Raw genomic sequence first — 12,536 nt, forward strand, 5'->3', positions numbered from 1 at the left:
CCTGGCAAAATATCAAGACCATCAATTTCCCTGACAAGCTGTCAAGAGTGTCAGGTTCTGTCATAGCCGCACTCCTGCCACAGCCTCCATCTGCTGAGGCCTCAAGGAAAAGAAAACACACAAAAAGCCTTTAAACAATAACTGTCCTTTCGATAGGCAAGTGCTGCGGTCGAGAGAGACTGTAAAAGCAGCTCTGCTCATTTTTCGCGCTGAAAACTCAGTTCCTGAGCCTGGCAGGAGTAAAACTGCTGGTGCCTGGCCATCAGGGCACCCTGCCTGCCCGCAGCCAGCCGTGCTTGTCCCCGGCTCGGGGAAGGGACTTCCGTGGCAGTACCTGACCTCGCCTCCCGAACTGCCAAACAAAGGCCTGGCCCCTACAGCAGCGAGGAAAGCTTCCTCTCCTTTATCCGGAGCTGCGGGCTGCTGGAAGGGTCCTCCGCGCAGTCCGGCGCGGCGGGCCCCGCCTCAGCCATTCCCCAGGAGAGAAAGATCCTAGCGGGAGCACCGACGAGAGCGGCAAAACGCCGGCTAGCGCTAGTCTCGGTGCGTAAGACTCGGAGCGGTGCCGGGGAAGGGAGAAGGAAGGTGGAGGCGGGCCGGGGCGGTAGAGAGGCGCGGCGCAGCGCGGGGGGCCGGGCAGCACCGGCGGGGCGGGGCGGCAGCGCAAACCGGACGGGAGCGGCGGGGGTCGCGGCCATTACCCTGGGGTGTGCATAGTACCACCGGTAAGCCCGGGTCGGGGTCAGGTATGCAGGTTGCCTGCGGGGCCGGGTTCGCGGCTGGTGAGGTGGGAGGACAGCAGTACCAGGCTCCAGGGCCGTGACCTTACTGGCGGGAAACGTGGAAGCACAGGGCGTGGAGGAGCGCACTCGCGAGGAGGCTTTGGCGGAGCCACCCGCGTTGCCGTACGGCCGTGGGGACAGACGAGCCCGCAGGAAAATAGGGCTGCCTGCGGCTGATGGGAAGGTCGTCGCCGCCGGCCTTGACTCCACGGGCCGCCCGGAGCCGCCAGGACGGAGCCGAAGCGCGACGGCCGAGTTAGTGCTGCCTGGCAGGTGCCGCCCCTCGGCCTGAGGAGGGTGCGTAGCGCCTTGTCCGAGGCGCGGAAAGGCAAGGTCGTCCCCGGCGACCTGCCCGTTCTCACCTGCGGACGTGGAGGGAAGTCCTCTCTTGCTCACCGCGGGTGGCGTTTTGAAGGTATCAGGGGGCTGAGCTGGGCAAGGGTTGCGAAGGCCGAAACGCCCCCAGCAAAACCCGGCGGCGGCTTCGCGTCCGTCCCCTCGGCGGCTGAAGCTCGGTGGTACTGCGGCCGTCGTGGGCAGTGGAAGAAGGTGGTTTATGCTGTTAGGCTTTTAAATGCCCCTGCCCCTCCTTCCGCCTCCCCCGTGTATGTTAATCTCATCGACTAAGCTGCTCTGGAAGTAGATCAGAAAGAAAAGGTAAGTAAGATCTTGAGTCCGGCAACAAAAGCCTTTGTTTTAATAGTTCATTGTTTGTGGTTGGCAGTGATTGAGGGAAAGAGTGTAAGATTTTACATATTTACAGATTTATGTCAAGGAAGTAGACTTATGTCCATCTAAGTCACAGAAATGCCTGAAGCTTCAGAAAAGTTTGGAGGAGCGCATGGTGCACACGGTCAGTTACATGATTAGGCCACAATAACAATTACTGGGCTTAGTGATGAAAAAATGTTTGCAAGGATGGGAACAAAAAATCAAAGTTCCTAAAAGGAAATTATTTTTCTTTCAGAAGTACAGCTGCTGAAGTAAAATGTACTTTTAATATCAAAATTCCTAATATTTTCATACTAAAGTAATAGGGTATTCATGTCTTGCCAATGACCATAGTATTGAGAAACCTCTTATTTATAAAACATACTTATCTTCATATCATCATTAAGAGAGAACAAAATTGTCATTATTCCTGTTTTCAAAATGATGGATTGCAGCAGTGGCATGGTTTAACCCCAGCCAGCAATGAAGTACCAGGCAGCTATTTGTTCACTTCCCCCACTGTGATGGGGAGGAGAATTGGAAAAAGGTAATACATGTGGACTGAGATACAAAAAGTTAATTAAAATAAAGTAAAATATAAAAATAATAATTGTAATGAAAATTGAGAGAGACGAGTAAAGGCCAAGAGAAACAAGTGATGCACAATACTATTGCTCACCACCCACTGACCGATACCCAGCCTGACGTAAGTAATGATCTGGCCTTCCAGGTGATTCTCCCCAGTTTATACACTGGGCATGACACGCTGTGGTATGGAATACCCCTTTGGCTAGTTTGGGTCAGGTGTCCTGTCTCTGCTTCTTCCTGGCTTCTTGTTTCCCTCCTCACTTGACAGAGCATGACAGACTGAAAAGCCCTTGATCAGGGTAAGCATTTTAGCTACAACTAAAACAGTGTTATCAACATTATTCTCATCCTAAATCCAAAACACAGCACTAGGAAGAAAATTAACTCTATCCCTGCTGAAACTAAGACAAGCAGAGAGGTATTAAATGCTTTCCCCAAGGTCAGAGCAGAATTTAATTCTCTTAACTCCTTTGCATGGCCCAAAAGCTGGTCTAAAGATATTGTTTTAGATTGAATATTTACTGTGGGCAGTGACTATTCAGAGGAGCAAAAGCTAGGACTGACAGACAAGGATCACATTTATTTGTTAACCACCACTACTGTGGGTGATGTGGATTTCAAAAGCGATAGCCACAGCTGATACATATTTCTAACTAAAACTAGACCAAAATCAGGATTGAGTGTTCTACATAAGTACTGGGAGACACTCATTCCAGTCTGATATTCCTGTCCCACTATCCTGTGCCAACATGAGTACTTTCACAGCTGCAAACTGAATCAGGAAATCAAACAATGTTATTGTCTTTTTGAGTTAGTAAAAGGTCTTACAGATCATTGAGTTGAACCATGTTCAGTAAGTACCAGATAAATTGCAAAGGATGGAGCAAAGCCAGAAGCAGGAGGTAGGAGATGCAAGAGCAGCTCCTTTCAGTGTTAGCTTTTAATTCAGTTCAGATGCTATCAGCACTGCTTCTTCAGTGTCTCAAACAGTTTTGAGGTTACTAGGGTCAGAATTTGAGCATTCTTAACCCCTGCTTTTTTTTTCCCCCCTTCTTTTTCTCCTCCCTAGGCTCCTCTGTATTTTGACTTCATTTATAATAATTGCAATTTTAAAGGTTGAATTTGTAATTGAGCCATGATTTGCTGCAGGATACCTCTCTCAGGCCTGAAATATCCTCTCAGAGGCCCGTTCTATAGTAGTGCAGAAACTCTGTAGTGCTTAAAGTGGATTCACGGGTTATTCCTGTCAAATATCCCCAAGCAGTACACAAGTTTTATGTTCTAAAACAGCACTGTCATTTGCAGCCGGATTGTGTGTGAGGAAGTTGCTTTACTGGTTGCTTTACTGGTAGAAAATAGAAACTGTGCTTATGGACAGCAGTTGTTGCTGAAGCTAGAATAGAAATACACTGAATCAGCACAGCAGCATTGACAATCAAGGTGCTGCAGTATCACCATCCCTTTGCAATACACAGGTATCTCACATCTGTTGTAGATGTTGTTTCAGCTTCTTAAAAATCAGAAGACTGTATGTAAATTGTTCATATTTAAGATACACTTTCGGTAGGTATGATTGCAGTGTGCTTAAGGAAGGTTTAATCTGTTTTGCTAGAAAACAGTGAAGCTGCACAGTTACAGGCCTTGACATGAGCCATCTAATTCTGCAGAGTACTTGAAGACCTTCATGGGAATTTGTATTTTTGTGGCTTAACTGCTGTTAGTTATCTAGATACTAAGTAGCTCATGCCCACATATGTAGCATCCACATTTCTGGCTTCCAGTGTTGTCAGAGAAGTCTGGTACAACCAGAAAGTCTTTACGATAAAATCAAATGTAGTATATTCATTTAAAATAATCTGTGGAGGGTTGTTTTTTTTTAAGATTGGAGTTGTGTTTTTTCTGTCACCATATGTATAACCTCATTTCCCAGAGCCTTTGAAGAGCCGTAGAGCATTAAGCCTGGAAGCCTCTCTGGATGCCTTGGGAGTTTCTAGAACTCTTGAAGAGCTAGCTGATAATGTAGGTGCCTTAGAAAACCAGAAGAATAGGACCTAGTATTCTAGGAACTCAAGTACAGTTTCTTGCTGTATAGGAACTTTCAGTGTAAATTTCAATGACTAACCTAGATCTTGTCTACACAACAAAGTTCTGTCCCTTTAAAGAAATCACCATAGTTAAACCCCATTGATACTGCCAATATGGATCCATTTCCTTTAAAACTGCTTACTGTAACTTAGGGAGCATAAACTTGACTACAAAAACAATCACATCCTGTTGCATCATATGAACACCAGTATAAATTTTTTAACATGGCCCAGACCTTAGTCTTACTGTGAAATTAATGTGAATTCCACACATATCGAAGCCTTTACAGTGATTAAATGCTGCATGACGATAAGCTAAAGATAAACTTGTGAGGAAAAAAATGGTCATAAAAGTGTAAGACAGCCTGGAAGGTTTTAGTTTACAGTTTTGAAAGACCACTGTGGCCCATGAGAATGTGGCCCTAACCCAACAGTCTTCACTTTTATTTTGAAACTGGTTACCTATAGCAGAAATACATGATTCATGTGAATTTTAAACCTGAAATTTGGTAGTGTATGATTCAGTTGTTCCTGTAGGTACAAGACTTGATTGACATCCAAAGTAGCTTTACCCAAGGTGGAGAGGATTTAGTGGTTTTATATACTGCTCTCATGCTGTAGCACATTAACCAATACTACTGCATGTATGGTTTATTATTAAATTAACTTCGGATTGACCTTGTGTCAGGACCTTGACAGTTCCTGGGTTTAAATGCAGCCTGCTGATTTTTTTTTACTTGTGAAAGAGCTGCCAGTGGCTGGCTTAATGTACTCAACAACCAACAAAACAACAAAAGACGTTTCCAAGAATAAAGCATTTCAAGGCTTTCAGGTTTCCAGCCTTGCCCATGCCAAGTCAGACTTTGTAGGTGGGAGTGCATGGTATGCATAAATACACTGCCATAGTATTTCACTTTTCATAGTAACATCTGCCTTCCACTTTAAATCCAAGAGTCCTTAACATTCCCTTTGTGAATATAACTCATAATATATGGTTGCAAATAACCACTTTTTTTTTTTTTTTAGAATCAAAATTTTGATTCCTGCAGGTTTTTGGCTGTTTGTCCCATAAATTGGCAGCACAAGCCTCTTATCCAGATCTGTTTAGCATATTAAGGTGTCTGCAGATTTCATATTGACTTGCAAAGACGTGTTCCAAACTTGTGAAATTGCATGTTACAGAGAAAGTAGCAAACCTTAGGAGACAAGAAGTATTTGTTCTTCAGTGTTAATTAATCTTTAGGCCATGGCTCCCTTAAGCTACTTCATTGTCTAATAGCTTCTGAGTTTTCAAAAATGACGAAGAGTTGTATTTAACATTTAGTCTGGATGGTTCTGACAGTGTACTCCAGTTGTAATGTAGCAATGCAAGTGTTAGTAAGCCTGTGCAGTAACGCTTACCAAGAGGTTTAAATGTGACTTTGTCTGGATCAAGGATTGTCTGCTCTTTAACAGCGTGGTGTAGCGATACCTCCATCTGGGTTAGCATTTTTTGTCTTCCCTGGTCGCCCCAGAACCTCAGACCTGCAGAATATCCTGAAATATTTAGGAAGAGAGCTAAGAAAAGGGGTATTGCTGGAGAGATGCATTGTTTGAATTGCTTCCCTTTTAGGTGCTCTAGACATTTTTTCAGGTAAGATAATGCAGTTTTATTGGTTGCATTTCTGTTTGCCAAGAATTGAGTTATAACTTTCTACTGGTAACAGCCCAGATGACACAGAAGGCCTCCTGCACATTGTGTCCAAAGACTGTTCCTGAGCAAGAACATGGTAGAAACATGCACCATACATGTGCATGTGCCAATGGTCTGAGGAACATTCTTGTGGAATATATAATTTACCAAGGGTATTTAAAAGAGAAATTTCTGAAAGAAGTATGAGGACTAACTATTTTGAGGTCACAGGAAAAGAGAAAGATGCTGTCAGGAGGGAGGAAGTGGTCAAGAGAAGCTGGGGTAAATGGTTGGGCATTTCACATGACATGTGAGCAAATGACCACAACATAATAATAAGGTGGAGTTCCAGAGCAGTATAAACATTGGCTAAATTATCTACCCATCTGTTTTACAGTCAGTCTCAAGAAAGACTACTGAAGGCTACTGACTAGTACCAAAAGCTACTGAATAATATAATTGGAACTAAGGGATTTTAAGTCGGCTACATCTCCTTGCAGGAAAGCTAGGAGCAAAGGCTTGCATGCAGATGTGAAGGTGGCACTTCATGGAATTGGGAGCTGACAAAGTTTACAAGAGCCAATGAAAGGCAAGTGATGGGAAAAGAAAAAGACTTTTCAACATGAAATGTACATAGAAGAGAATGCTTATACTGGTCTTTATGGTGAAACACCCTTCATTCAGTATATGGACTATTTAACCTGAGAGTTTTCTTGGCATTGCCACTAGCAGAGAGTTATTAAAGGGTTTTTTTATTGTGATACAGGTTTTCAAACATGGATAGTGTAAAGTGTTGAGCTGTCCTGTGGTAAAAATGACACTGCTGTGCCTTGCTTTTGCAAAGATTTGACAACCAACTATTGCACATTAACCATATCCAGTCCTTGCAGTTTTCTATATCTTAAAGTGCTTTATAAGAAGTTGAAAGAATTGGAGTACATGAGGGAACTGAGGTGAAGGGAAAGCAAATATGTCCAGTGTCAGATAATTCCCTTCCACATTTCATCATGCTCATGTGACATTAGTAAGGTTGCTACAAGACCTTGCATTTTTGCATGTAAAACGTCTGGATTATCTCTGTGTCAGTTATTGCCATCTAATAAGATGAACCAGTATTCGCTTGAGTGTGTAATGGAAAATGAGAACAGTCTAGCTTGTGTCATTCTATCCTCAAGACAGTGTATAATCATTTAGGGTTCCTGTATTCACATACTTGAACATTATTCTTGGGGTTTTGTTAAAGTTTTTTATTGTATTTGTTTGGTGTTTGGTTGGTTGTTTTTTTTCAGATAAACCTTTAAAGTACTGCTTCAAAGTAATTCATCTCATGGATGTTTTCCAGTGTTTAAAGAAACATCTGCCATTTTTTATTACTTTGAATTCATGTAAGCTGGAGAACTCAAGGATTTACTATGAAAAATGACATCGAAGAGGGTCAAATAATGTTTTAGGAGAAGGGATTTCATAGAAAAAATGCTTAAACCAGCTTTTATTTGATCTTTGGCAGCTTCATGCTTTACAGTATCTAGCATGAAGTTGATGAATCGCCTTTTGGCCTCCTTCTAGCTAACCAAAGAAAAGGTGCTCATTACTTTATGATCCAAGTTTAAGAGGAAGAAGAAAAATTCTCAAAAGATAAAAAAAAAAAACAAACAAATAAAAAGGTTTCTGAAGTTTGCAGACTCATAAAATTCTATTTTAAAATGGAAGTGCAAATGATTAAAACCGACAAAACCCTTTTTTAAATGGTAGTTCAGTCAAATCCCAGGTGAGTCAGAGGGCGTTGTGGCAGAGTATGAGATCCAGATATTTTCTTCCCAAGATGATAATTGCCTGATTCACTGTTTCGACCGTAGCAGATCATTTGTTGCTTCTCATAAAGCGTTTTCGGTACAGTGCAGTTACAGTGATTTTATGTTGGTTATCTCTTGTCCATACAGTCTTCTTCAGAGTTTTCTTAAGAGTTGTTAAAATAAAATGCTGGGGCTAATGGCAGAAATACACGGTGCGCACATCTGAACCCGATGTTTCCTGTTCCTTTTTAAGCTGTGATTCTCTGAAGGAGGGTGAGGAAGGGTGGGGCAGAGGTTTTGGAGCTGTGTCAGGAGTCATGGATGTGTATGCAGTGAGAGATGACTGCTCTTCAGCAGCACTGCTTATGCAGTTTCAGTCTTCAGCTCCAGTGGTGAGGAATTTTGTCTTAGCATGCTGTCATGTTAAATGTCCAGTATTCTCCCCATATTCCATTAAAGCGGTCACCAGGTATCAAATGCTACAAGAGATAATAGATAATGAAACCAAAAAGAGTTAGAATTTAGAAGGTCTTGAAATTTGTCAGCTTTTCATTTTTGTTTTTCTTGATTCTCAACTCTCTTTTCCCATCTTTGTTTGCATCTTACTGATAATGTAATTCTTAAGCTTTTAAAGTTGGTTTAGCTTTAGTAGGTTATTTTGCCTACATAATTTTCACTGAGTGAACAGGATCTGCCGTTTAAAGCGTTTGCATTCCCATTAGCCCTGGGAGTTTGCTTTGAGAAAGTGTATCCTTACTTCTGCTGCTGCTTCTGGTCACAGAAGTTACCAGTATCAGATGTTTGTTTGATGGTCTTGTGAAAACCGACATGATTTTCTCTACAAGTCAAACCTCTCAAGTACATAGTTCATGGCATCTAGAAATATTTTGGGGTATTTACTTATTTTTCTACAGGATATTGCACATCGTAACAGCATGTAGGGATATGTTGATTTACTGCACTTGGGCAAAGAATTACTGTTTCAAGCAAAAGTGTAGGTAATCATTACACCCTGTATGATTCATGCTAAAGATGGAAGCTGGAAAGGGATAAATAAATAAAAAGGGAACAAAGAAGAAATCTTGTTAAAAATCTCCCTGATAATCCAGCATACTGTTAATTAAAGCAAACCATTCTTTAAAAAGGCTTCTTATTGCATAAGATCTGTTTGTGAAGTTACTGATTTGTCACAGTATAGGGACAGGTAAGGAGAAGTGTTGTTTCCTTAAAATTATTAAATCTTAAGGATGTCATCGAAAATCTGGACATTTAGGTTGGTGGGGTGTTTTTTTTTCACAGCTCAACTGCTAGAATTTGTTATTGCAAAGAGGAAAGTTCTTCTTTTCAGCCAGTCAGCTTTTCAAATGCTGTTTAATATTTAATACTAATATTTAATATCTTAATATTAAGGTCTTTGTTCTTTGTTTCAGTCCTGACTCGTGTAGGTGGGTTGGTTTGATTTTTAGGCGCTCTAGGTGTATTGAAGAGCTCTGCATAGCCAAGTATGAACTCCACTAGCAGCACATTCTGCAGTTCCTAAATGTTTTTTAAGACCTGGCTACCTTCCAAGCTTTAGACTTGTTCTCAGACTCAGTACAAAAGAATGGAAGCATCTCATTCACATGTATACAGATCAATATTCACATGTCAGATTGCTACTATATGGTAGCAATACCTTAAAAGTAGCTCACTGATGTGAAATAGCTGCTTGCCAAGGTCAGAGTTTGCATCTCTGGAGGAAAGACTGACCCTGATTAAAATGGGATAGTAGCCTCTATCCAGAGGGCAGTCCCTTTCTGTTCTGTACTCCAGGCAGTATGATTAGAGGGGACAAAGACATGAAGATGCCACATTCTGTGAAAATAAAGAGAATGCCTTATATTTTGGAAAATCTTCACAACCTCCTCCGTGTTTCTCTGAGAAGTCCCAGACTTAGCTGCCTTTCTGTGCAGCAGTTGCTTGCCTTTGGTAGTCTGATGGTTACTGGGACCACAAGGTTTAGCACTTCAAATAAAGGGAAGTCTCTTTCTCAAACTGGTCTCTTATATCATGTGGGGAAGCACTACAGAAGAGCCTTGGGAAAATAGTAATTCATGTGGGAACCACTGGGGGATGCTTCGAGGAGGTGCTATATAGAGGTTTGTTTTTCTTTCCTTGTTCCTCTTCTCCCTTCACATGCAGATCTTGGTTTCTAAAAAAGAACATGAGTTTGTTGTATGTGGTGACAGTCTTTGAAGGCATTAAGATTGTAGCAGGCAGTAACTATCCATATCTAATGATGATAGGACAAAAATGTACCACCTTAATTTGGTCAGAGGAAGAGACCAGTTGGACATTAAGGGAAAGCTTTCTAAGCAAAAGGGTAGTGACACAGTAGACCAGGCTTTTTAGGAAGTTTGCAGAATCTTCTTTTTAAGGACAGAGTGGGTTGATGTAGATATATTAATACTAGCTCACTGCTAAAGGACTTGCTGAGGGCATTGTGCCTATGTTTCAAGATTTCTGCAATCGTTATAGAAGAAAGGAAAAATCAAGGAAGATGTATGTAAGAGAAGATATGCTAATGTGAATTTGATAGTTTGAAAAATTACTTTTTAAGGCACCATTTTGGTAGAATTTGAGCAACAGAGTGGCAGTTGTCACTTCCAAGATACATGTGGATAGAAGCCTGACGTGATTGAAGCCAAAATCAGGAGTAGTTTGATGACTAAACAGATAGTCTTTACTAAGGTAATCTGTAGAAAAGAGATGTTGTTTAGAAAGACCCAACACAGCGGGGCAGCACTCCAAAATTGATGAAGACTGGGAGGCCTCCTATAATCCTCGGGTGAAATCGGTGTGCTCAGCTCGCTCCCTGGAATGTCTGTACACCAATGCGCACAGCATGGGAAATAAGCAGGAGGAGTTGGAAACCTGTGTTAAGTCAGGAGATTATGATCTGGTGGCAATGACAGAGACGTGGTGGGACAGCTCACATGACTGGAATATAGTCATGGAGGGCTATGTCCTCTTCAGGAAAGACAGGCCAGCCAGGAAGGGTGGTGGGGTTGCTCTTTATGTACGGGAGCAACTACAATGCACTGAGTCCTGTCCAGGGACAGATGACGAGCGAGTTGAGAGTCTGTGGGTGAGAATTAAGGGGCAGGCTGGCAGGGGCGATACTGTTGTGGGTGTCTGTTACAGGCCACCAGATCAGGGTGAGGAAGTTGACAAGGCCTTCTACAGGCAGCTGAGAGCGGCCTCACAGTCACAGGCCGTGGTCGTCGTGGGGGATTTTAACTTCCCTGATGTTTGCTGGAAGGACCACTCAGCAACCCAGCCACAGTCCAGGAGGTTCTTCCAGTGTATGGATGATAACTTCCTCCTGCAAATGGTGGATGAGCCAACCAGGAGAGGAGCGCTGCTAGATGTCATCCTCACTAACAAGGAGGATCTGGTCGAAGCAGTAAGGGTTGAGGGCTGCCTTGGTTGCAGTGACCACGAGATGGTGGAATTCAGGATCTTGTGTGGTAGGACCAGTAGAATAGCAAGTAGAATTGCAACCCTGGACTTTAGCAGGGCAAACTTTGGCCTTTTCAAGCAATTGCTAGGGGTAATCCCATGGGCAAGGCTGTTTGAAGGTAAAGGGGCCCAAGATAGTTGGTTGGCATTCAAGGATTGCTTTTTCCAAGCTCAAGATCGGAGCATCCCGACATGTAGGAAGCCAAGGAAGAGGGCCAGGAGACCTGTGTGGCTAAATAGGGAATTGCTGGGTATGCTCAAGTGGAAGAGGAGAGTTTACAGGTCATGGAAGGAGGGGCTGGCCACCTGGGAGGAGTAAAAGGCTCCTGCTAGAGGATGTAGGAAGGCAGCTAGGAGGACTAAGGCCTCCTTAGAATTAAACCTGGCGAGAAGGGTCAAGGACAGCAAAAAGAGCTTTTTCAAATACATGGCAGATAAAACTAACACCAGAGGCAATGTAGGCCCACTGATGAACGGGATGGGTGCCCTGGTGACAGAAGATACAGAGATGGCAGAGTTACTGAATGCCTTCTTTGTCTCTGTCTACTCTGCTGCAGGCAGTCCTGAAGAGCCCTGTACCCCTGAGACCTTAGATGAAGTCAGGTCAACGGAGCGGTTTGCCTTAGTCGATGAGGAATGGGTTAGAGACCAGTTGAGCAATCTGGACATCCATAAATCCCTGGGTCCAGATGGGATGCACCCGCGGGTGCTGAGGGAACTGGCGGAAGTCATTGCTAGACCACTCTCCATCATCTTTACCAAGTCTTGGGAAACGGGAGAGGTGCCTGAGGACTGGAGAAAAGCAAATGTCACCCCAGTCTTCAAAAAGGGCAAGAAGGAGGGCCTGGGTAACTATAGACTGGTCAGCCTCACCTCCATCCCTGGGAAAGTGATGGAACACCTTATCCTTGGTGCCATCTTAAGGCATATCAAGGATAAGAGGGTTATGAGGGGCAGTCAACATGGCTTCACCAAGGGGAAATCATGTTTGACCAATCTCTTAGCCTTTTATGAGGAAATAACACGGTGGATGGATGATGGCAGAGCGGTGGATGTGGTCTACCTTGACTTCAGCAAAGCATTTGACACAGTCTCCCACAGCATCCTCACAGCTAAATTGAGGAAGTGTGGTCTGGATGATCAGGTAGTGAGGTGGACTGCGAACTGGCTGAAGGAGAGAAGCCAGAGAGTTGTAGTCTATGGGGCGGAGTCTAGTTGGAGGCCTGTAACTAGTGGAGTGCTCAAGGGTCAGTACTGGGACCGGTATTATTTAATATATTCATCAACGATTTAGATGAGGGAATTGAGTGTACTATCAGCAAGTTTGCTGATGACGCTAAGCTGGGAGGAGTGGCTGACACGCCAGAAGGCTGTGCTGCCATCCAGCGAGACCTGGACAGGCTGG

The 12,536-nt window shown here is 43.4% G+C and overlaps 1 protein-coding gene across 1 annotated transcript in view; it reads left to right on the top strand.

The window, feature by feature from the left end:
* Positions 1 to 655: 655 nt before the first annotated feature.
* The window catches only part of ATP10D (ATPase phospholipid transporting 10D (putative)), a 53,096-nt gene continuing 41,215 nt past the window's right edge, over positions 656 to 12,536 (top strand). The window contains exon 1 of the mRNA XM_057431065.1: positions 656 to 725. The gene's annotated coding sequence lies outside the window, so the exon portion shown is untranslated. The remainder of the gene's footprint in view (positions 726 to 12,536) is intronic.

Source organism: Pezoporus wallicus, unplaced genomic scaffold, assembly GCF_028554395.1.
Source record: "Pezoporus wallicus isolate ANWC-B61680 ecotype Strahan unplaced genomic scaffold, APGP_CSIRO_Pwel_v1 contig_7684, whole genome shotgun sequence".
In the NCBI taxonomy this organism is placed as follows: domain Eukaryota; kingdom Metazoa; phylum Chordata; class Aves; order Psittaciformes; family Psittacidae; genus Pezoporus; species Pezoporus wallicus.